The sequence below is a fragment of the Columba livia genome, chromosome 1 (genome assembly GCF_036013475.1).
Source record: "Columba livia isolate bColLiv1 breed racing homer chromosome 1, bColLiv1.pat.W.v2, whole genome shotgun sequence".
NCBI lineage: Eukaryota > Metazoa > Chordata > Aves > Columbiformes > Columbidae > Columba > Columba livia.
In genome coordinates this window covers 30,562,796-30,585,663 of record NC_088602.1, presented here as the reverse complement: position 1 = coordinate 30,585,663, position 22,868 = coordinate 30,562,796, and the positions used below count along the sequence as shown (strand labels likewise).

The following is a 22,868-nucleotide window of genomic DNA, read 5'->3' as shown; positions in this document are numbered from 1 at the left end:
ATCAAAAGCTGCTCCCCGTGCCCCTAAGCAGCGAGTGGGGCAGGAAAACGCCAGCTCTGATTTTGGGGGTCGGGGAAAGGTTGTTTTTCGGTGGGGAGGTGACATCTCTCCCAGCCCCGTTTCCCCACCAGATGTTTGCAGCTGGACACGGGGGAACGTCGTCGCTGTCTCACCGTGGGGACGAGCAGCCACCTCCGCTCTGCGCCTGGCGGGTGCTGCCAACCGTCACCACAGAAATTCAGCATCTGCCTGATTTTATTTTTCAAAGAACCCTCAAAATTCCCCCGTGGTGTCACGGAAAGAGCGCGGTGGTAACCGCCGCTTCACAGATCTCCTTGCTCACAAACCCCAAATGTCAAAGGCGAGGAAAAAGCATTTGTGCTTAGGGAGGAGAAAAAAAATCAGACATCGCTTGGGAGGAGAGGGGTGTGAGGGAAGAGGGGGTAAGAAGGATTTTGGCTGTGCAGGAGCTGACATGTTGCGTTTCCACTTCCATCGAAGCGGGAGCGACTCCGGCATCCCGCTCTGGGGTTCCGCTCTCTTCCCTGGCGCTTTGCTCGGGGCTTGTCCGGGAGCTCCGCGGCTCCCCCGGTGCCGCAGCCCCCCGCCCTGCGGGGCAGCCCCGGGACCTGCCGGCCTCCCCCTGCCCCTCGCTCGGACGCCTCCGGAGGGATTGGGCAGCCCCGCAGGGGGTCGAGGGCAGGCGGCAGAGCCCTCTCCGTTCCCCCAAACCGCTCTCCGTGCGATCAAGCCCACAGAATGGGCTCGAAAAGCGAGACTTTGGGAGACCTGTGGAGGGAGTGGACGTGATCTGCGCGTCAAAGCGAAGCTGAAGGATCAGCAGCCGCAGTTAACACCAGTCACTTCTACCGAGATTTTGAGACTTTTTTTTTTTTTTTTCGGTCTGGAAACTTTTCTATCTAGAGCTGCGTAATTTCGTAATTAGTTTTTCAGACACCGTTGTCTATATCCAGCGCGTGCGACAAGGTTGTTAAAAGACTGGATGTTTTTTGCTCACGCCGACTGGATCTCTGCAAGACTTAATTAACCCCCTGCGCCTCATCACGTTTCTTTTACCGAACAAACTAGCTATTTGAGCAGCCTGCGGTCAGCTCGGTGCTGCTCTGCATTGCAGGGCTGAAAGGTACGATGCAATGTCCTCAAAGTGATTGTAGACTTTCAGGATATTACCGAGGTTAAATGAAAGTCCCGGGATGGTAAGAGCAAAAAACTGGTAGCCGTCCAAGAACAAAATCGTTATTTTTAATTGAGTCGAGTTGGATTTTTTTTCCCCTCCCTCTTTCTTTCCTATCGTAGCTGCAAAGTAGCTTTGTTTGTGTAATTAATGGAGGCTTTAAAACGTGCTCGTCACGACTGACTGGCGGGAGGATACATATAGCAAATAATGACAACCCCTAGCGAAAGAAATGCGGTGACCTGGGTTTGGATGGCGGTGTCCCAGCAACGATTTGTCTTTTCCTGTTTGACTTTTTCTTCTTTTCCTTTTAAAAACTTTAATTATTTCAGAACTGTGGCCAAGAGCAGAGGATGTTATTTCAGAAATACTCTCCGTGACCCCCGAGTGGCCCCTGGCCGGAGAGGGGCTGCCGGGCACCGGGGCCGGGAGCACGGGGAGCTCATTTTCTAGCCGCGAATGTAAAATTTCTCTCTCCTTTTCGTTCCCCAGTTCAAAGATTTGGCTGATAACAACCAAATCTCTGTGTGATCGCTTGCTTTCCCGCCAGGCTCAACATCCAGCTCATCCCCTCGATGTGAGGTTTTCGAGTGCCCCGTTTTCGGACACTCTTTTTCTCAGAGATGTTCCCAAGCCCATATTTTTATGTGTCTCCCCGTCCCTCTGCCGCCCCAGTGGCACTAGGGCTACCGGTTTCGTCTCTCGTCAAACTGCGCGTAGATTTGGGTGTAAATTCAGGCAGTTTGAGCTCTACAGACGCCTACGTTATCTTCCTATTTGGCGTAATTAAATTAAGCGATTTTAAATCTCGTCGTTACGAACACCAAACGCAAATACTCGGCATCTTGAGTGTCTGCTGGTACTTTTATTTCTCTCGGCGCATCAGGAGTTATTTAGCATATAGAAAGAAGCGAAGAATCACCTCCTTTTAGCAGGTCAAACGGTGCAATTTGTCGAAGAAAGTTCAGCGAGTCAGAAGACGCTGGAAAAGCGCTGTGAAAAAAAAACAGCAACAACTGTTTTGTGGTGGTTTTCTGTCCCGAAGTTTAACCGCCTTCTGGATTTGAGATAGCCGCTTCTTCTTGCTTTTTTACTTGTCCTGGCAAGACACCGAATTCCGAGGGGCCCGATCCTGCTCCCGGGGCAGTTACCGGCAAGGTGGGGGCGGGGACGGATGCCGGAGATGGGGTCACGTCCACACTTAGGTCTTGGTCAGGCGAAGCGGTGCGGAGAAGCCGCTGGCAGCCTCTTGCGGATCTGTCTCTCGAGCTGGTTTTGGCTTACGGGAAAATGAGTAGTTATTGTAAAACGTTCAAATTGCTCCGATGGAAACTTTCCGGTGTATTGGAAATACGTAAAGACAAGAACGATAATGACAGAACTTTGAAAAGTAACTTCTGACTCCCTGAAAAGCAAGAAAAAAGCCTTTCAGGACCTGGTAGTTAATGATAGTCATTTCCATCCCGCTTCGCTGAAAGCAAACCGCGTGTGTTTGAGGGAGTTTCAGACTTTCCGTTTCCATCACCCTCGAAGAGCGGGGGAGCCCTCCTTGACCCGCTGGGCACCGCCGAGTCGCCGTCCCTCTTGCCTGCAGGTTTCCCCGGGAGGACACCGGGCGAACCTCCCGGCAGCGGGGTCTCCCTGCCGCCTGTATTCGTTTTTCCACGCTCCCCCCGTGCCTCCTTGGCCGCCCTGGGCAAGTCAGAGGGCCCGGGGACGGCCGGACGGGCACGGCCACCGCTGCCACCTGCGCTGCGCTCCCCAGCCGGGTCGAGCTGTTCTGCCGCGCTGCAAATACTTTCAAGTCATTAGTGCTTCTTAGTTGCCTTTTTTTTTTTTTTTTTTCCTTTTAATTGTTTCTCTGCTTTCTCTACACCAGCCTCTTATCTTTTTCTCGCAGACACTCGACCCAGTGAAACCAGTGGGTGTGCAGGCAGTTGCGGCAGCCCGGAGATCTCGCTTTTTTTCCCTCTCCGCTAAACGCTGCAGTTAAAATGCCGGCAGCGTGGTGATTCGTCTCCAGCTGCTGCTGCTGGTCAGTATTTACCGCTAGACAGTCATTTATCTCCCGAGTTCAGCTTATTATTTTTTTTTTTTTCCGGAAGGGAAATGCAAAAGAAATTTGTATTCGGCCATTTTCTGTAAACTTGACACCCCGAGCTGCGGTTTTGTCCGTGCTCGGACTTTCCTGGGAGAGCCGAAGCGTTGCTGGCGTTTCCCTGTGCACGGTAACTTTGTAAACACTACAGCTGGGCTGCAAAGCAACTTGTGGGTCCCCATCGACAGAGCCCCCGGCTCCTTTTCCCGTCGGTGTTTCTGTGGCAGTGGTCGTGAGCTGTCCCGGGCCACGATTAACCCCTCTCGTGACCCTGGGACTGTCACGGAGGGGTGCACTCGCCGAGTCCCTCCGTTTCGTGCCGCCCGGCCGATACACGGGGAGCGACAGTCGCCCGAAGGCAACCCGGAGGACCCATCGGAGGAAGATGGATACCCGCGGAGGAGCTGTGGCAGTGCTGGGACAGTCCGGGACTGTGGTCGAACAGTGCTGGAACAGTGCTGGGATAGCCTGAGACTGTCCTAGAACAGTTAGAACAGTGCTGAGACATTCTGGGGCAGGCTTGGACTGTCCTGAGACAGCTAGGATAGTGCTGTGACATCCTGGGATAGTGCTGGGACAGCTTGGGACTATGTCGGGACTGTGCTGGAAGAGTTGGGACAGTGCTGGGAGAGTCTGGGACAGTTAGGGTAGTGCTGGGGTATCCTGGGATGGTGCTGGGACTGCTTGGGATTGTGCTGGGACGGTGCTGGGCAGGCTGGGAGAGGGCAGGGCCAAGTAGGAAAGAGCAGCCGAGCCGAGTCGGGGGAAGGCAGGGATAGGGGATCCCCGGCCTCGGCTTCCCCCGCTCCTAGCGGGGAGCCCACTGGGGACACCCTCGACCCCGGGGCCCTGACCCGCCTGCCCACGCCGGGCTTCCCAGGCAGCACCGCGGCCTCTGTGCGGCCGGTGCGGAAGGTCGGAGCGGGGCCGGGCCGGCCTGCGGAGCTGGTCCCGGGCTCTCCGGGCAGCTCTCCCGGGGCTCTTGGCAGCCGTCTGCCGCCTCTGGCCGTGCTCTCCGGTAATACGGGGCTGCCGTGCTGCGGCGTTCAGCGTCTCCGCATCTCTTCCATGTAAAAATCAGCGTCTAGCCCAGAGCTCGGAGAAACGGCCGATAACATCAATCCGTTCTGGTTTCTCCCAATACACCTTGTGGTTTCCTCCCTCGTTGTTGTTTTGTTTATTTGTTAGTTTTTCTTTCCCTCCTCCTGAGGACACGGGGCGGCTGTCCCCCGCTCCGCCGCCTCTAGTCCACTCAAGAGCGGCACTACTGATGGTTCGCCATAGCTCGGGGGCGACCCGACGTGCTCCTGCTCACAGACCTCCTTCTGCCCGTCCATTTGTCGCGGCAGAATCGGACCCGTTAGGTGGAAACTAAAGCGCAAATGACAAAAAATAAAAAACTGACGTAAACATTAAAATAAAAAAAGGTGGAGTTCTGTTTGCATCTCAGTCGTGGCCTTTCAGAGCTCCCAAGCAAGCTGAAAGCTGCTGGAGTACGTCGTGTAACTCAGAGTGTGGGACAACGTTTCCAGGAGAATAATTTAGGCTTATTATGTATGTTATTATATATATCAGAGACATCAATACTCATCTATTGAAACTGAAAATTATTTGCTCTCTGAAATGCCGCTGGCTCTGAAAAAGTGTTTTCTTTGTTACTTTTGCTTAGAGATATAAAATTGCTGACCTTTCTTGGCCATGGGCATTTAGCAGGCCAAGATCATTAAAGATGTGTGTTTTGTACAATCCCACAGGACAACTTTAATCGCTGGTGAAATGTTATTTGACTTGGCAATGTAACAGTGGGGATTTGACTCATCAAGATGTAAATTAAGAGTACATAGAGAAAAAAATGTTTCTCTGCATACATCTGAATGCGTATGTCCTCATTTTAATAGATTAATTAATATTACTTCTCAGTCATAAATTAATAAGTGCTCTAGGGGGAATTCAGGGAAGAGTAGCCAAAATGATTAGTGTACTAAAGGGCTAATATATGGAGAAGCATTGTTCAATATCTGTAATGTGTGTCTGCACAGATAGAAATGAAAGTCGTTTGGGTAATGAAATGTGTGTGTTTGTGGCCGAGGAGATTTGCAATGTGCAAATGCAAAGTACTGCTTCTGCCACAGCGCTCAGTTGCCTAGAATTCAAACTGGTTTTGGGTTGTTGCTTCGAGATATGCAAACTCTAGCCAGAAATGAGATTTCAGAAACTTCACAAGCCTGGGCTGTTGCATCACCTAACACTACGTGACTTAATGTGCATGTTTGTCACTCTTCTGAGAGTCCAGACTTTCTCAGCAGATTGAAGCACTTGATTTGGGACTTTGTATCCTACCTTAGAGGCCAGGACCCTGAAATCTGGATATAATAGCACTAGCGTATAGGTACTGTACCAGTTTTGTCTCTTTTTTTCCCTATATTGCAGTCATTCTTCCCCGCAAAGAAACTAAAGGGTGTTGGAGAAAACGTTTGAAGGAGAAGAATGTGTCCTCAGGGTTAGCATTTCTTCACTTTAATAGATATTTTTATGTTTTTTAAAAATCAGCTATTACACCCTGTTCTTGTTTGTATGTTGCTTACCTGGCTTATTTGCTTACCTGGTAAGATCATGTCTGGGGAGTCCAGAAATGATCTAACTCAGAGCAATTCTGTATACTGACTTACAGTGATTATAGACAGTTATAATGTGTTTGTAAAATGTGATAGTCATGTCATAGGCATGATGGCTCAAGGATATCAACAAGACAGATTAAAATGATCAAATGTATATGAAAAGGAAGTCCTTTTAGTTACTAAAAGCATGTCAGTGTAAAATGGTACTCAGAAAGTGTTTGCTCATCACAAAATAGTTACCTTATTTTAGTAAATACAGCTTGCCTTTTATTACAGCTAAAGTGAGTGGCTCAGCTATGGGGAATACTACAAAAACTATAACTAAGTTAACACATCAAGACATCTTTGTAGAGACCCTTGCTCTCCGTATGTTTTATACAACCATTTCTAGTACACATCCGCTATCTCTGACACAGATTTCAGGAAACATACCAGCAACACCTAATTCACTGCCCAGAAGTATGTTTAGTTCAGAAACTTTGGCAAAGTTTTCCACATGAGAATCTTATCCATCCAAGAGCATCTTGAATTATTTGGTGCTTGGTTAGCTCAGGTGGAGCCATAGGCCTGGATCCCCAAATGTCATCTGGGATCCTTTGGCATCTGACTCCTGTTTAAATATTTCTTGTTGGGTAGTAGGAGGTAAGTATCTGAGTAGCTTTAGATTTTGAGCCTCATTTTTTTTCTTAGTCGTATCAAAGATCTCTCATTGCACCTGTAAATGTACATTTACTAGAAAGTAACCCTAGACAAGAATATCCTGCTTCTAATGCAGGGATTTCAGCTGTTCTGATCTAGTGACCTGCACTGCCCTGTTAGAGAACTGAGCTCCATTTTGTAATTGGCAGGAACTGAGAGCACTATACAAATAGATCTCTTACCTCCCGAGAACTAGAGAGAAGCATCAGTCTGTTGAAAGGGTACTTAGAGCCTCCAAGGTTAATCCCATACAACTTCATTTGGAAGGAGAAAGAAGAAATCTCAGAAACAGAGGAAGAAATTATGGGAGGGGGAAAGTGGGAAACAGCAAGATCGATAAGAGGGAGGCAAGTACCTGAGATAGCCAGGGTCATGTGTAAAGCAATATGTATAACCAGGCAACTTACATAATACTCTCAAAACTCATATTGTAAATAATATAACAACAGAAAGAATCGTAGTTGAGGGATATTCTTGCAAGTATGGGTGGGTGGAAGTTTTGTGCTTGCCCTTGGTAGAAACTACTTTAGTTTCAGCTGCACTAGAACCGTTCATGGATGCAGAACCACTCAGAAGGACTTATCCGAGAGCAGCTATTATGTCTTTTTAATAATTTTGAGGAAGAGCTGGCTTTTCATTGCTGTCATAATTAAATAGTTAATTTCATTACATTTATTCATTTGTTTTTACATTTGGATGGCTACTGCAGGAGCAGGTACAGTATATAACCTATGTCTGACTGGCTGGCCTATCTGAACATCTCAGGAAAATCAGTTGCTTGCCCACCTCATGCCAAGTTCGGGCTTCATGTGGTCTCCCAAAGCTCAGCAGTCTGTGGGTCAGTCAAGGGCTTCCTATCAGGCAGGAAGCAATCTGGACAGGGGCCTTCCCAGGTCAGCAAATGCCTTCCCAGAAACTCTCACCGAGGAATTATAATTCATAGTCCTCTGCCTGAATGCGTTTTATCATGCAGAAGGCAATTACATGGAAAGAGTTGAAAATACATAGGTTATTGATGTAACATGGGTATGCATGTTCATTGTATCATCTGAGTGAAGATATTTAACCAGGCTAACTAGCATAATTATGTTTTTTAGCAGTAGCTCTACACATTCTCCTGTCAGAATTGCTGCCTTCAAAGACCTTTCTAGAACACATAAGTGCACTTGCCACCTTATTACAAAAGCTATCTACCAGGAAAGTTTGTGTTTGTCTCTGCTTCTTCCTTCTGGAGCCCTAGATCTCTGAGGGAGGAAAACAATCATGTCCTGAAACCCCCCTGAAGTTTGTACTTGATATTTTAACTTGCCCTTGCAAGGCAGCTGCTGCATTTGCACGTGTGGGAATCTGGTGAGCCATACAATCTGAGGCTGAGGATTTCTATTCACTAGGGATTAGCTGCACTGTTTTCCTAAATCAGTCACCAGATCTGGATTCCAAATTAACAAAGTGGTGCTGAGCAATAATGTAGACTCTAGGTAGCAGCTTTGCAAATTTATTCAATGAAAGCATTATAAAAGCTGGCTGTCTAACTGCCGTAGCTTTAGTGCAGTGAACTCTGAGAACCAGCAGACTTACTGAATTTATAACAAGTAAAAAGCTCAAGGTTCTTTCAGTGCCAAGGATGCTGAATGAGAAATGCTGCTCTTTGCACAATTGCTCTAAATACAACTACTCACAACAAATAGTTTAGAAGATGCAGAACAACTGCATCATAGAAAACTGTTAGAAGGGACCTCAGACATCACTGAACCTCTCCCTATGCCCTGATGACCTTCTATCTTTCTGTCTTTTCTGTTTGTCTAGCCTGTTCCTAAAGACATCCAGGAGTGGAGATTTCACACCCCCTGTGCAATCTATGCCAGTGTTTAACCACCCTTCATGTTGGAAGCCTTTTCTTGGCATGTTTTCCATAGTCATGTGTAGACTAAACCATGCCAGTCCTTTTGATTTTTTTTCATAGGGTTCAGTTTATTTATTTTTTTTTTTTTTTTCTCTTTATTTTACCTCTGACAATTCATATCTCTCTTTTCTTAACTCAGTCCAATTTCTCTTTTACCATGTCTCAAGCTAGACTCAATATTCCAGCTAAGACTTTGCTGCTGCTGAGGGAACAGACAACCCAAGTCTCCTAAAGGCTCTCTTACTATTTGTATGTCTCACTATGGGGTTTGCTTTTTTAAATTTTATTTTTTTAATTGAAGCAGCAAAGCTGATTATATCCTTGCTGTGCTCCCCTACCTCCTTTCTCTGGGAATGCTGTCTTACCGATTTTTTGCCTAGCCTGTATTTGTGCAGTGTGAAAGTGCAGGACATTGCATATGTCCCCGTTGATCTACCACCTATTTTTAAGACTATTTCTCCAATTTGTCAAGATAATCTGAATTTCAGTCCTGTCTTCCAGTGAGCTGGCAGCCTCTATTAGCAATCATCTGCAATAACAAGCTTATTTTATCTTCCCTCATTCAGGTTGTTAATGGAAGTAATGAGAAGCCTCAAATTTAGCACAGATTCCCGGGGAATCCCACTCTGTACATCCTTCCATTTCAATAACTAACCATTGATAAATGCTTCTAGTGAATGTTTTCCCAGCCAGTTTGTACTCATCCTATACTAGTTTCCTCTAAACTGTGTTTCTCTGTCTTAGGTAGAAGATTGTCAGTGTCAAAAACAGTCAAGATATGACACCTCCTGCTTCTCCCATCTGTTATCCTGTTGCAGAAGGAAACTAGATTAGTATGTCACCACCTAGTCTTATCCAGAAAAGACTACATACGTACTTAATTCAAGCCTTTACAAGGCCTGCAGCAGCGGTTCCCAAACCATGGCCTCAAGTGAAGGCGCTGCCTATGAGGACGGGCGCCAACCTGGCTGAAATCAAACTGGAGAAGTGGGGCTGATACGCTGAAGTACGTCTGCCAGGGTTAATGTGGTGTCGCAGTCTGGGCAGTGGGGCTGCTAGAGCAACCTGATGGGAGACACTGCCCTAGAGCCTTTTTCCATTCGTCTTTTCTACAGGTGAGTGTAGTGTCTTGAGACACTAGTGTTTGAGCCAAGTGACACTCAGATGCTATCAGTAGCAAAAGAAAAAGAAAACAGACAGATCTCTGGAACACATCAAAAGAAAAAGAAATATTACTTTTGTTCAGGTATGTAGTTAAAATGTACTGAAAATACCCTACACAGGCACAGGGGAAATACAACACGCAGCCAGAGATCTGAAACCTACAGTCATTAACTTGATCGCACTCAGCAGTACATGCCAAGATGAAACAAATATTAGGGAAAATTTGATACGCATTAATATAGTTTGTCTTTAGAGTTGTACATTGTACACCATGTCACATCGCACTTTTTTATAGTCAGAAGAGAGAAGTAGGTACTGTAAGTATATAATTCATCTGACCTGTTTTAAAGAGGAGTTGCACTGAGAAATACCCACTTGTGTAGAGCATGATCTGAAAGGTCAGAGCTAGACATCTGTATTTTAGATGTCTAATGTTAAGTTATGCAATTTTTGTTTTTTGTGTCAGGTGCATAACAAATCACTCTGGTCTCTTTTCATCATTATGAAAAGAAAGGCAAAATCTCCACATTGAATATGCCCTATTGATCTGTATTTTGTGACACAGAAGTTAATCCTGATAGATTTCTAATGCAGATTTACCAAATAGTATTAAGTACCTGCGAAGATAATTTTACTTCACTTCGTTGATCCAGATTAATTTTCTCAAAGCGCCTTGTGTAGAGAAATCCTGAGTGTGTCTTTGACCTGATAACAGAGCTAAACCGTCCGTGCTGTTAATACAGAATCTGTGGATCCAGATGGTGAATGTCACTGATGGAGTTCCAGAAGACAGTGCCTGAGCCATAGCCACTGGCTTCTACGTTGCTACTCGAGGGGCTACAGAAGCCAAAAATGGCCTGGGGATTTTATCATAATTTGACAGATCCGATGACCACGCTAATTTATAAGGTCATGAATATTGAAGTCTGGTAGGATGTGTGACTACTCTTTCAGGCTTGAAAGAGTATATACCTTTTCAGGTATATAAAAGCCCAATGTGCTGAACAACAGTTTTAAAGGGGGTTTTCCCAAGGCACAGAGAAGAGTCGTTGTATGTATCCAACTACAGCAGTATGCGGAGCATGAGACACTCCATTTTCGGCAGACTTTTCCACCAGAGTTCTATGATGCAGATAAGACTGTCTGTCCTGAAGCTGAATTGGGAAATTCAACTGAGTTCTAAAGCTTGGTAAAAACTCTCAAGAAATAGATAACAGTAACAAGACAATTGCAGAAAGGAAGAGGCACAGGCAGGTGAAGCCAACACAGACGTAAAAGAACAGTTGGCTTTAAAATGTTAATTCCCATTTATACTTCTTCAACTCCTGAGCATTGCTTTGCTGGAAGGTTCTATAGTATTGCCACAGGACCCTGCAGAAATTGTGGGTATATGCTTGGGCCATCTAGATCAAATTACAAGGTATTTTTTCCACCCTGGCCACAAGATCATTGAAATATTATGTCAGAAAATTGCATTAATTCAGCACAAATGATTGGCATGGTTTCTGAACTATCTTAGAAGATTATGAAGTTGCAGTTTTCATGGTGGTCCCCTAACCCATCTGTTTTGAAAAGGTCAAAGAACGAGATCATACATCTGGGTCTGTGTTAATATTATTCTGTAGGGAAGTCACTGAAGAAAATGATCTTTACATATGACAGAGATGATACTACTACATTCTTTCAGGTTTTCTGTGGTATCTTTGTTTCAGAAATTTTACAGGCAACGTAAAATATACAAAAATACTTCATGAATCTGCATGCACAGTTTTATATCACTATTTGCTATGTAATATGCATATATTTACTATACCAAGTAATTAATGTGTCTGTAAGTGCAAGACTGCTTTTTTATGTTAACATGATGAAATTCCTCAGTTTGTATTTCCAGATTCAATAATAATGTAGTTATGCACTTCTTTTAATTTGCAAGGGCTGCCCCCATCCTCCTCTGATAAATAAGACAGTACTAGTGACAACTGACGTGGAGAAGGCTGAAGTGCTCAAGAATTTTTTTTCTTCAGTTTTCAATGGTAATCTTGGGGATGTTGGTTGAGGACAAACTCAACATGACCCAACAATGTGTACTTGCAGCTCAGAAAGCCAACTGTATCCTGGGCTGCATCAAAAGAAGCATGATCAACAGGTCAAGGGAGGTGATTCTGCCTCTCCAAGTCACTCTTGTGAGACCCTGCCTAGAGTACTGTGTTCAGCTCTGGAGACCCCAACATAAGAAAGACATGGAACTGTTGGAGCAAGCAGAGAAGGGCCATGAAGATGATCAGAGGGCTGGAGCATCTCTCCTATGAAGACAGGATGACAGAGTTGGGGTTGTTCAGCCCGAAGAAGAAAAGGCTCTGGGGAGACCTTATAGCAGCCTTCAACTACCTAAAGGGGATCTACAAGAAAGACGGAGAGGGATATTTTATGGGGACATGTAGTGATAGGACAACGGGTAATGGCTTTAAACTGAAAGAAGGTAGATTTAGATTAGATATGAGGAAGAAATTCTTCACCATGAGGGTTGTGAGGCTCTGAAACAGGTTGTCCAGAGAAGCTGTGGATGCTTCATCCCTGGAAACATTCAAGGCCAAGTTGGATGGGGCTGTGAGCAACCTGGTCTAGTGGAAGATGTCCCTGCCCATGGCAGGAGGTTTGGAACTAGGTGATCTTTAAGGTCCCTTCCAACCCAGACCATTCTGTGATTCTATGATTCTATGATTCTATGATTCTATGATTCTGTGATTCTGTGATCTCTCTTCCCACATCTCTCAACCCCCTGAACTTCAAGGCAGGAACTGGAAGGATGAAGTCCCTTCCATTGTTAGTGAAGACCAGGTTTGAGACCACCTGAGGAACCTGAACATGTATAAGTCTGTGGGACCCAAAGAGGTGCACAGCAGGGTCCTGAGGGAATTGACTGATGTATTTGCCAAGCCACTCCATCATATCTGGAAAATCATGGCAAAATCCCCTGTGACTGGAAAAAAGGAGACGTTGCACCCATTTTTAAAAAGGGTGAAAAGGAGGACCCTGGTAACTACCGACCGGTCAGCCTCACCTCTATGCTCCATAAGATTACAGAGCAGATCCTCCTGGAAGATAGTTTAAACACATGTAAGACAGGGAGGTGATTAGAGAGGACCTGTCTTGCCTGACTAATTTAGTGGCCTTGTACAATGCAGTGACTGCATCAGTGGACAAGGAAATAGCTACAGATGTCATCTACCTGGACTTTTGTAAGTCCTTTGATACAATCCCCGCGCCATTCTTACCTCTAAATTAGAGATACAGGTGTGCTGCATGGACTGTTGGATAAGGATCCGCCTGGTAAAATCAATTACTTAATGTTCAGGTGGAAACCAGTAACGAGTGGTGTCCCTTCAAGGGTCTGTACTGGGACCAATACTATTTAATATCTTCATCAATGACGTAGACAGTGAGATTGAGTGTACCCTCAGAAAGTTTTCAGATAACACCAAGCTGAGCAATGCAGGTGATTTGCTAGAGGGTGAAAGTAGCCACTGCCCATGGCAGAGGGATTGGACTAGATGATCTTTAAAGGTGCCTTCCAACCCAAACTATTCTATGATCTGTTTTTAATGTGTGGCTATTTAAAAGATAATGTTTTTGTCTTGAGAACAGATCGATATTATGGCTGGTGTTATTTCAAAGAATGACATAAGTCAGTGTGTCTAATTCTGGATATGGCACACTGTTGTAGTCAAAGGCAAGTAATATTTTTGCTTCTGTATCTCTAAAATGGGTCGTTATCACAGAATTAAAGAAATCGGTGCTACAGCAGATCCAAAGTCATCTACTCCTTCCCTCTGATCAGAGAAGAATTAAATATACCTACATACTCCTTAACAGATATTTGACTAACCTGCTTTCCAAGATCTCCAAGAATGGAGCTTTCAGAACTTCTCAAGATGGTTCATTCCAGTGTTTAATGATTTAGAAAATCATCCTTTTTTCATACACAAGTTATATGTGCAAGCCTGATCTGTAACCTGAATCTCGTTTGCTGTAATTTAAGACCATTGCTACCTCTTCCTGATCTTGACTGGAAATGGTTTGAGAATTTTTCTTGACCTCCAGCCATTCTTGCAGCTTTACTTTTATTTTCCATCTTTCCTGACGTGCAGTGCCCAAAATTGGATGTGATGTAACCTGTGCCAAACAGAGTGGAAGGATTCCTTCATATGCCCTGTCAGGTGTAGATCCCATTATATTATGACTGCTTTTTTCATAGTTAAATGACACTGATGATTAATCTTCAGTTTATTCAGCTTTAATCCTAAGGTATTTTTCTGAGAACTGCTCCTTAGCCTATCATCTCCCATCCTTCATATGCAGCCTAAGTATAGAGCTTTCTCTTGTCTCAGTAGAACTGCCTCCTATTATTTTCAGACCATTTCTCCATTTTGTTAAGATCTTTTAGTTCATTACTAAGCTAGTCTGGAATATTCACGTATCTGCTAGTGAGAGTTGTGAGGCCTCAGAGAGATTTCAGATGTTCACCCTTGGGTTAAATGTAGGTGTCCACATGTGAGCTGGGTGTCTAAATGCCTTTGTAGTCAAACTAGTCAGTAGAATCAATGGAGATGAAAGACAATTAATCTCATTCTTATGTAGATATCTACATTTGGTCAGCTGACTTTCATTGTACCCTTCATCATTAGTTAATGTGAATTCAGTGTAAACATATCAAAGGAGGTCTGTAGGCCTACTCTGGCTTGGAAAACAATACGAAATAACATAATGAAGCTCTCTGAGAAAGACTTTACAGCAATTTTATAGCTTGTGTAGTAGGAACTGGAAGTAGGAGCCCCAATTACGCCTTCCTTTCTCATCTCTTTGTTCACTTGGAACAGCTCTGCCTCTCACCTGCCTACTCCTGGTTTTTAATTATGAAAATATTATGGAGGAATCTTGTTATAAAGCAAGATTAAAAGCTTATTTTTCTCTGAGTTTGTTAAATCACAGAACATATACTTTCTCTGCACAGGACTCCACACAAGGGTGAAAAGCAGCCCTAAACTGTAAATTTCTGCCTTTTGGTTCCTTGGTGAAGAAGTAGATAAGCCCTAAGTGTTTGCTTGGTGCTTGGTTATATTATTTTGGGATAGTTTGTTACTACTGTACTTAATATAAAAGTTGCCTTTGTTTTTCATTTGTTAGATGCTTCTTTGTGCTGGTTGGCAAATAAATAAAATAGTAGCTAATATATGTGCAACTTCTTGTAATGGTCACCTTTATGAAATTCCCAGGATTTAAGCTGTATGTAGAACAAGTATGACACGGTGGCCATAATTTATGTTTTGCTCTGGAGAAATAGACCACATTCTTTCCGAATGTGCAGTTTGTCATTCACTGTGAATGCCCAGAGAAGACTTGGGAGTCAAAATTGTCTTTGTAATATGGAAGACTGTAATGATATTGTCACCTCCTAGGTGCATCTGTGCCATAAAGCTTTTCCGAAATGCAGATGTCTAGGGTGAGATTCTTCTAAACTAAAGGTAGATGTCTGCAATACAGATATTTGTATCCAAGCATGTCACCTTAGGTAACGTTTATGGTTAATGGAGAGGAGTAGGTAATTCTGTGAAATTTTATATCTGACTTATTTTTGCCATTTCCTTTATGATGAGAAGAACCAAATGTTAGAAGTATCTGTTTCTCTCCTCTAGTGTCCTGTGACTGCCTGGGTTGAGCCATCAGCTACACCCATGACCAGTGTTTTCAGAAGACCAGTACGGTGGCAGCAGTTAGCTGTCACTGAGTCACAAAGAGAAATGGAGGGACAGCTCTTAGGTCACCTTTCAGTCACCCTCATTGATACCAGACAAAAAAAGGACACACAACACTGAGGCCATTGCATTGCAGCTGGCACTGCAGCAGGCAGTGGAGGTTGAGCTCTCAGAAGCAAAAGCATAACTAATTTTAGTTTTCAGATCTTCAGTATTTTCCCAGTCACTGATAAAACCAACATCTTCAAGGGACATAATGTCCCAATATTTTTGTCTGATACTGTATCTCTTTCTTCTGTCCCTGATGGTGTTGATGTTCTCAGATGATATCTCTAGGCTAGAGTCCTTCTAGAAGTGACAAAAAAAACATATTTATGGGGAGAAAGTCCCCTCCTTGGCTTTCCATTTGGCTACAGGAAGTATTTTTCATTATAGGTTGCGGTGAGGAGCTACAATCCAGCCAGTCCTTCCGGTGTCTCTGTTGTGAGGAAAAAAATAATCTATCAAAGCCCATTTAGTGGGGACTTCGGCCAGACACTTAAGAGTGCTGATTCTTTGTTATTTTCTTATTAGGTGGTTCCTAGGTTTCTAAAGGTCCTGACATACATTCTCTACCAATAAGAAAAAATCCCTCCTCATGAGATTTAAGCATGTTGCTTTTATCTTTAATGGAGTCATGTTTGAGCATCTGTCATCATGTTCACTAAATCATCTGTCAATGAAATCCACATTTTTAGTAGCCATTATCTCAGCTCAGGAATAAATAAAGTTCTAGCTTTTATGTCTAATCCTCCGTATTATTTTCAGGTGGATAGGGTAACACTGAGGCCACATCTTTAGTTTATTCTAAAGGTGGTTTCAGATTTCTTATTAATCAGTATATCCACTTCCCAATATTTTTTCCCATGACCCAGTTCACTGATTGAAGGATCAAAATACTGATCCTTCATGAACGTACTGCCTTAGCCGGACAAAGCTCTTCTGCAAATCTGTGATGCTCTTTGGTCTCAAACAGGCTTTGTTGTTCAGGATCAAATCTAAAGAGATGTAGCATCAACTTCAAACTGAGTCTAAATTAGTTAGCAGAATTTATCAGAGCCACATTGGATTTTATCAAATTAGATCCACCAACCCATCTCAAGGCATATACAACTAGAGCACAAGGTTTCACCACAGTATGTGTTGGCAGAGTTCCAGTAGCTGAGGGCTGTAGGGACACCACGCGATCACTGATACATTTACGATGTATCCAATACTTTTTACATTTACCATTACATTTACATTTACCATTTACCCAATACTCATGCTGGTAGCACAAAGGCTTGAAGGACACTGATTCTTCAGCCCTTGTTCCAGGAGTACTGCATCCAGTTCTGGGCTCCCCAGTTTAAGAAGGACAGGGAATTACTGGAGGCAGTCCAGTGGCAGGCTACAAAGATGATGAGGAGTCTGGAGCATCTTTCTTATGAGGAAAAACTGAGAGAGCTGGGCCTGTTCAGCCTGGAGAAGAGAAGGCTGAGAGGGCATCTCATCAATGTTTGTAAATATCTCAAGTGTGGGTGTCAAGAGGATGGACCGAACTCTTTTCAGTGGTACCCAACGATAGGATGAGGGGCAATGGGCACAGACTGAAGCATTGGAGGTTCCATCTGAATGTGAGGAGGAGCATCTTTACTTTGAGGGTGCCAGAGCACTGGAACAGGCTGCCCAGAGAGGTTGTATAGTAGAAACTGGAAGTAGGAGCCCCAATTACGCCTCCTCTGGAGACATTCAAAACCTGCCTGTACACATTCCTGTGTGATCTGCTGTGGTGAACCTGCTTTAGCTGGGGGCTTAGACTAGATGATCTCCAGAGGTCCCTTCCAACCCAACCCATTCTGTGATTCTGTGAATGGCTCACAGTTACTGGTGTGATTGCACTCCTGTTGAAACACCCAGAAAGAATTTCACAGCTGCCAAAACTTGGAGAAAGAAGAGTGGTTGCTTTTGTCACTGTAATTCTTTTATATGTTATTTGTATGTAACTCCCACAACCGGCCCTTCTGTTCCCTGGGTGGACGGCTTGTTGTGTGGACTGAGATCCACTGAAGAACTCCATGGTGAGCCCTTTACATGCTTATGGGAGGAAAACCAGAGGTGAGCAGGTTGTGCACACACCTTGTTGTGGACACATAGCAACATTAGAAACATTTGAATTGTTATGCAGAAGAGACAGATCCATGTAGAGCGGGTTTTAGCCACACAAAGTGTCCTGAAGTACATAGCTACTACGGGGTTAGTGACCCTCTGTATTGTTCCTTGATGTGAAACATGGTACTGTATCTTTGCTGGGTATTCTCATTGTTATCATCATTAGCAGCAAAGAACCTATGCTTGCTAACATTGCAACTAAGAGTAATGAGTTTTTTCATAGGAATTAGACCTCATTAGAAATCAGAAGCAGGATTCGTTTTGTGTGCTGCTAAATTTTCTTTATTAAACCCAGTGATATATATCAAGATTACATGCCAACCCACAGAAGTCCTTCAGAGTTGTTATTTTAAACCTGTATCAATGAACAGTTTTGTTCTGAAGCCTTTCAAATGTGTATGCATATACATTATATACATAACATATATACTTTATATATGTATATGTAGTAACAAAGCAAGTAGTTTAAAGCATTTTATGGGTCCAGCCTGGAGTTCTGCATACATGAACTTGTGTGTGGTCAAGGAGGTTTGCATATTTTTGAACTCTGACTTGGCCTAATAAAAGATATCAGACTACAGTGCTTGCTTTGTCAATCCTGTTTTGCTAGTTCAAAATGACTTGCAAGATTAATTTTCAATTTTTAACATAAAAACCAAGAAAAAGAAGTGTTTACTTACTGCAAGGAGTTGATTCCGTGTTAATGATCCTGAAGGAGGCTTGTACACAAGGTACAGATTGTTGCCAATTTGATGTATATTCATGTTACAGAATATGAAAATGTCAAGTTATACCATCTTGAGGATTTTGTTTTTATAAGTAGGATTGGTTAAAAAAACCTTTAAGTAATCATACTGTGTGTTTGATGGTGGAAATTAGTATGAATGTTTCTGGCAGTGGAATGATGTGATGTGGTTATGGGTTTCTGTTTTCATTGCCTGCTCAATATTGGCCTTTTACAAATACAGATTACCATGTCGATGGAAGGAATTTACAGCTTTGCCCCCCTTGTCTCACTCTGTGTTACAGCACCTTTTTTGTACTTTATGTTACGTGTCCTCCCCACGATATTTTTCTGACAGAAAAAGGAGAAGTCTGTGGACTGAGGTCCTGAAAATCTGTAAGCTTTACTATTTAATTGGATGAAATGAGTATTATTTCCCACTTACCTTGATTTCCTGTGGGGTGAAAATCTTGCTCCTCTAAAATCAGTAGCAAACTTTCGGGTGAGTACAACAGGATGGAGAAGTTCATCAGTGATCCCTCACCAGCTTGTGATGTTGCACACTAGAAGCTCAGAAAAAACCCAGCCCCTTAATAATGAGGACAGTAGAAAGAATGCTTTAAAAAAAAATCAGGATTTAGAACTGACAAAGAAAATCCATAAATAAAATTCAAGCTGAACAGAAAAGCTATATGTATGATATGTTTAATATTGTTAGTTTTGGGACCTCACGGCCCGGATAGTTAGAGCTGCAAGATCCGTTCATGTTCTGTGGGCTGTTACTGTACATCCCTTACTGACCTCATCTTGTGGGCAAGGAGCTGCTTGCTCTGACTCCATGGAATTGCAGCTGTATTTGTGGAGTGCTCTCGTCCTTTGGCACTCCCTCCCCTGTACATTAATAGGGTTTGAATGCACCAGCATTTTCTCTGGAAGCAAACTTCAAAACTCATCTTTAATCCTGATGCAGTGCATATTCAGAATTTTTTCTTTTCCTGGAGTTTAGTTCCACAGGAAAACATACTTGACTGATGCTCCCACCAGCCAGCTGTGGTTTATAACAATAATTAACAGTAAGATACTGCAGCAGAAAAGGGTTGTACAGAAATGCAATCCAGCAGCTTCAGTTATGTGGTTCTGTTCATTTCTACAGATTCCAAAGTACTTCAAAAACAATATTACAGGCAGGACGGGCAGCTCTGCCCATGGGGAAGGTTTCCTAATGCTTCCTGTTAGAAGATTCTGGTTTCATATTTTTTAGAGCTTTGCCAAACTTAATGTATTTAGACTGAATTTATTTTTATCCAAGGTAAATGCCTAGTGTTTTTCTTCTTCTTTTTTTTTTTTTTTTTTGTAATTGAAAAGTGAGTGAACTATTTAAAAGAAGAAGGCTATTAAAATTATGTTTTCTGCTAATGTAAAAAAAAATTGGACTCCTGTGTTTTATAAGGTTTAGGAGCAAAGGCAGACCTTTCTCTGCTGTTGAATCAGGCATGTGCCTTTTGCCGTCCTCACAAAGCCTTTCAAATATGGTCAACTGTTTCAAGACGTGGAAAAAAACATGGTTACCAAATATTCCATAGAGATTTACTAAAGCCTAACAGCAAATATTTCCCGAGATTTCATCTCCTCCGCCTCGCACAGCTCCTTCCCGTGATCAGACTTTCCATACACTGTCCTCACAGGACGACTGAGCAGCCACTAGCTGGGTGCACCAGAGGCCAAACCAGAGGCAACCTCTGTAGTGTTGTCCCTGGCTGTTACTTTGAGCTCCTGAGCTCTGTCCCAGCTTAACTTAGTCCACGGTTCTGTGATTTTTTGCTGTCTGTTTCTCTATTAGTCTGTGTGGGCCTGAAGACACCATTGTAGTTGATGGGTCTCTGTGGGTATGATGCACATAGCGGAAGTAGTCTTTATTAGTTTGTTTTTAAAAACAAGTATATGCGAAACATCTCATTAAGATATTATTCAAGCTACATGAACAGCTATCCTAAAATTACAAATAACAGAATGATCTCTGCAGCCTCAATATGCTTCCAACATGTGTTTGGGATATAACACTGGCTCTAGTTTTGTGATTGTACTGAGATTTTCTCATGTGGCTTCATCCCTACATCTAGCATGGATCTGCTCTGGAGATGTTGCAGCACTGAGGAGAACTGGTGGATGGTTACTGCAGAACTCTAGCTCACTTGTTGAGAAGGTGCAAGGTATTTTCTGAATGAAGCAGGGCATGGTAGAAAAAGAAAACAAGGTCTCCAGGTTAAGGTAGTTGAATTGTGCTCTGGAGAGCTGGACAGTATCCCTGCCTTTTCTACCGTGCTTCTGTGCGGTAATGGGCAGACATTTCCCTAGTGGTTATTAATTGCCAAAAAGAGCCTTTCTGCTTGTGCCAGTAGAATCTGGAACAAGATGATTGTGCAAATGTCATCCATCAATCACAACTCTTTCTTTGGTAATGCTATATATGACATTGCATTTAATAAAGCCTTCATTGAGTCAGGTTAGGTAATTGTTAGTTCCTTATAGCTGTTTATAATCCAATGTTCATGTTCTATTAATATTTACACATTATACTGATAATTATTTATAAATTATTATTTGACAATGAATTAGGCAAACTATCTCAAAAATCTCTGAAATTCATGGAAATGTTCAGGCAGCATAGGAGATTGTTTTTCAAACCTCAGCAGGCTTAATTAGATCCTGCAGTTCATTCATTTGCACTGAAGTCAGCTGGAGTTTTGCATGTGGAAAGTCTGCGAGATCAAAAATTATGCCCAATGGGCACATTGCTCTGTAGAAGAAAATGTCAGCTCCAGTTGGTAGTATTTCTGACTTCTCATAGGTTACACCCGCTCTCCCCCCTCACCTTTTCTCTCTTTCTCAATTAGCTTTTCTTGCATTTTTATGTGAGTGGTTTTGAAAGGGTTTTTGGAAAAAAAGCATGATGCATATACAGTACATGTTTTAATTTACAGATCATTGAAATGGATATGCAGATAAATAAATAGATAGGGTTTTCTGAGCTTGTGAAATATGTCGCATAATATAAAACTCTCTTCTAAGTCTGTTTTGTCAAATATGTCAAATGATATTTCTGGAATTCTATCTCTGGAGTATATTTTCAGCATTTCTTATTGCTGTTCTTTATCTGTGCACTGTTGTTTGACAGTCCCTTAATCTGTCCGATATAAACTGTATGAATAGCAGCATTTAAAAATATGGCTTCAGGGACATTTGAGGAGGTTTCTTTGTAAGTGTACATTTGCTAGTTCATCTGTAAATTTATTTTATGAGCTGTTTAAACCTCAAGAAAACCAAAAAGCATAATATTAATACCTAGTTTACATCTACTGAAGTCATCGAGAACTTTACAATTGACTTTAATAGTAGCCTCTGTCCTCTAATTTTGAAAGTGGTGAGGATGATGTACATAAAACCACAAGGAGAGTTTTCTGTTTCATCATATCCTATTCTGTTTGCAGATGCCTAAGCAAAGTACAATGTGGTTTGTTCTTGAATTAAACAATTCAGCGTTTAGACCTAATACTGAACTGCGTTCCTACTTTAGCTGGTGTTTTGCTTCTCAAAAGATCATGGGCTGCTTATTCTCTGTGTGGCCCAAGGAGGTGACAAGGTAGGAAATCCAGCCAAGTTTTCAAGAGGCTTTTGAAAATTACGCTTTTGGTTTTAATCTTACATCCGCCTGTGGTATGACTAATGGAAGAAGTTGATGAAGCAGTTTTCTTCCTAATTGTCTTGTTTTTTTTTTTTTCATGTGATCAATTTTGACAGGGTTCCTGGAAATGCACATAATATCTGTAGTGCATATGTACGTGTTTTCCCTTAAGGTTCTCTGAAGTGTAGTAGGAAGTTTCCATCATGCTGTTGTAATCCCAGGCATCATTTTTGTGTCATTTTAGTGAAAGTAAGTGAGAGTACCCTAACACCACAACAACAAAAAGACTCCCAGAATTCAGCTTTTATTTCTGTTACTGTAACAAGCACAGCAGTCTGAACAGGCTAGATCTGGTTAGCAATTTGCAGTAGTAAATAATGCTGGACAAAAAGTCCCACAAGCTTCTTGTTGAGTCTGCTTCAGAGATATTACTAATTTGGTGGCTGAAAAGCTGATCTTGCTTCACAGTTTTAACCCTTGTGAAAGATTTAAATATTTAGTTGATAACTGGAGCTGGTGGCATGCTGTAGACAAGAGGTCATCAGAAGTTTTTGGATGGGGCTGTGCTCAGTTGGAAAATGCCCCTTGTGTGGGGTGAAGATGCTGTTCCCAGGGTGCATCAGCTCCACTGAAGCCCTAGAGGGAGCTGAGCCCTGTCCCCACCAACCACCCCTTGGATCTCTGCTGGACTGATCAGACCCCCAGCATGACAGTAAATAACAAAGTGGGTGAAGTCATCTCTTAAGGTGGAACGATAGCTACACCAGCAAAATCAGAAAAGAGTGCATTCTGGTTCCTCCCCACTCCCAGTTCTCCCCCTCCCCCAGCATAGCCATCTCCCA

The 22,868-nt window shown here is 43.0% G+C and overlaps 1 long non-coding RNA gene across 23 annotated transcripts in view; it reads left to right on the top strand.

Moving 5' to 3' along the window:
- LOC102090459 (uncharacterized) overlaps nucleotides 1–22,868 on the top strand; it is a 95,821-nt gene that overhangs the window by 54,469 nt on the left and 18,484 nt on the right. For 11 of the 23 annotated variants that reach the window (XR_010470453.1, XR_010470462.1, XR_010470458.1 and 8 more), the window contains one exon: nucleotides 9,258–9,628. The exons of 5 other annotated variants lie outside the window; for them this stretch is intronic. This is a non-coding gene — a long non-coding RNA (uncharacterized LOC102090459). Of the gene's footprint in view, nucleotides 1–9,257; nucleotides 9,629–11,610; nucleotides 21,985–22,868 lie in introns of all 23 variants that reach the window. 7 more of the 23 variants (XR_010470485.1, XR_010470473.1, XR_010470482.1 and 4 more) reach the window with 2 other exon arrangements.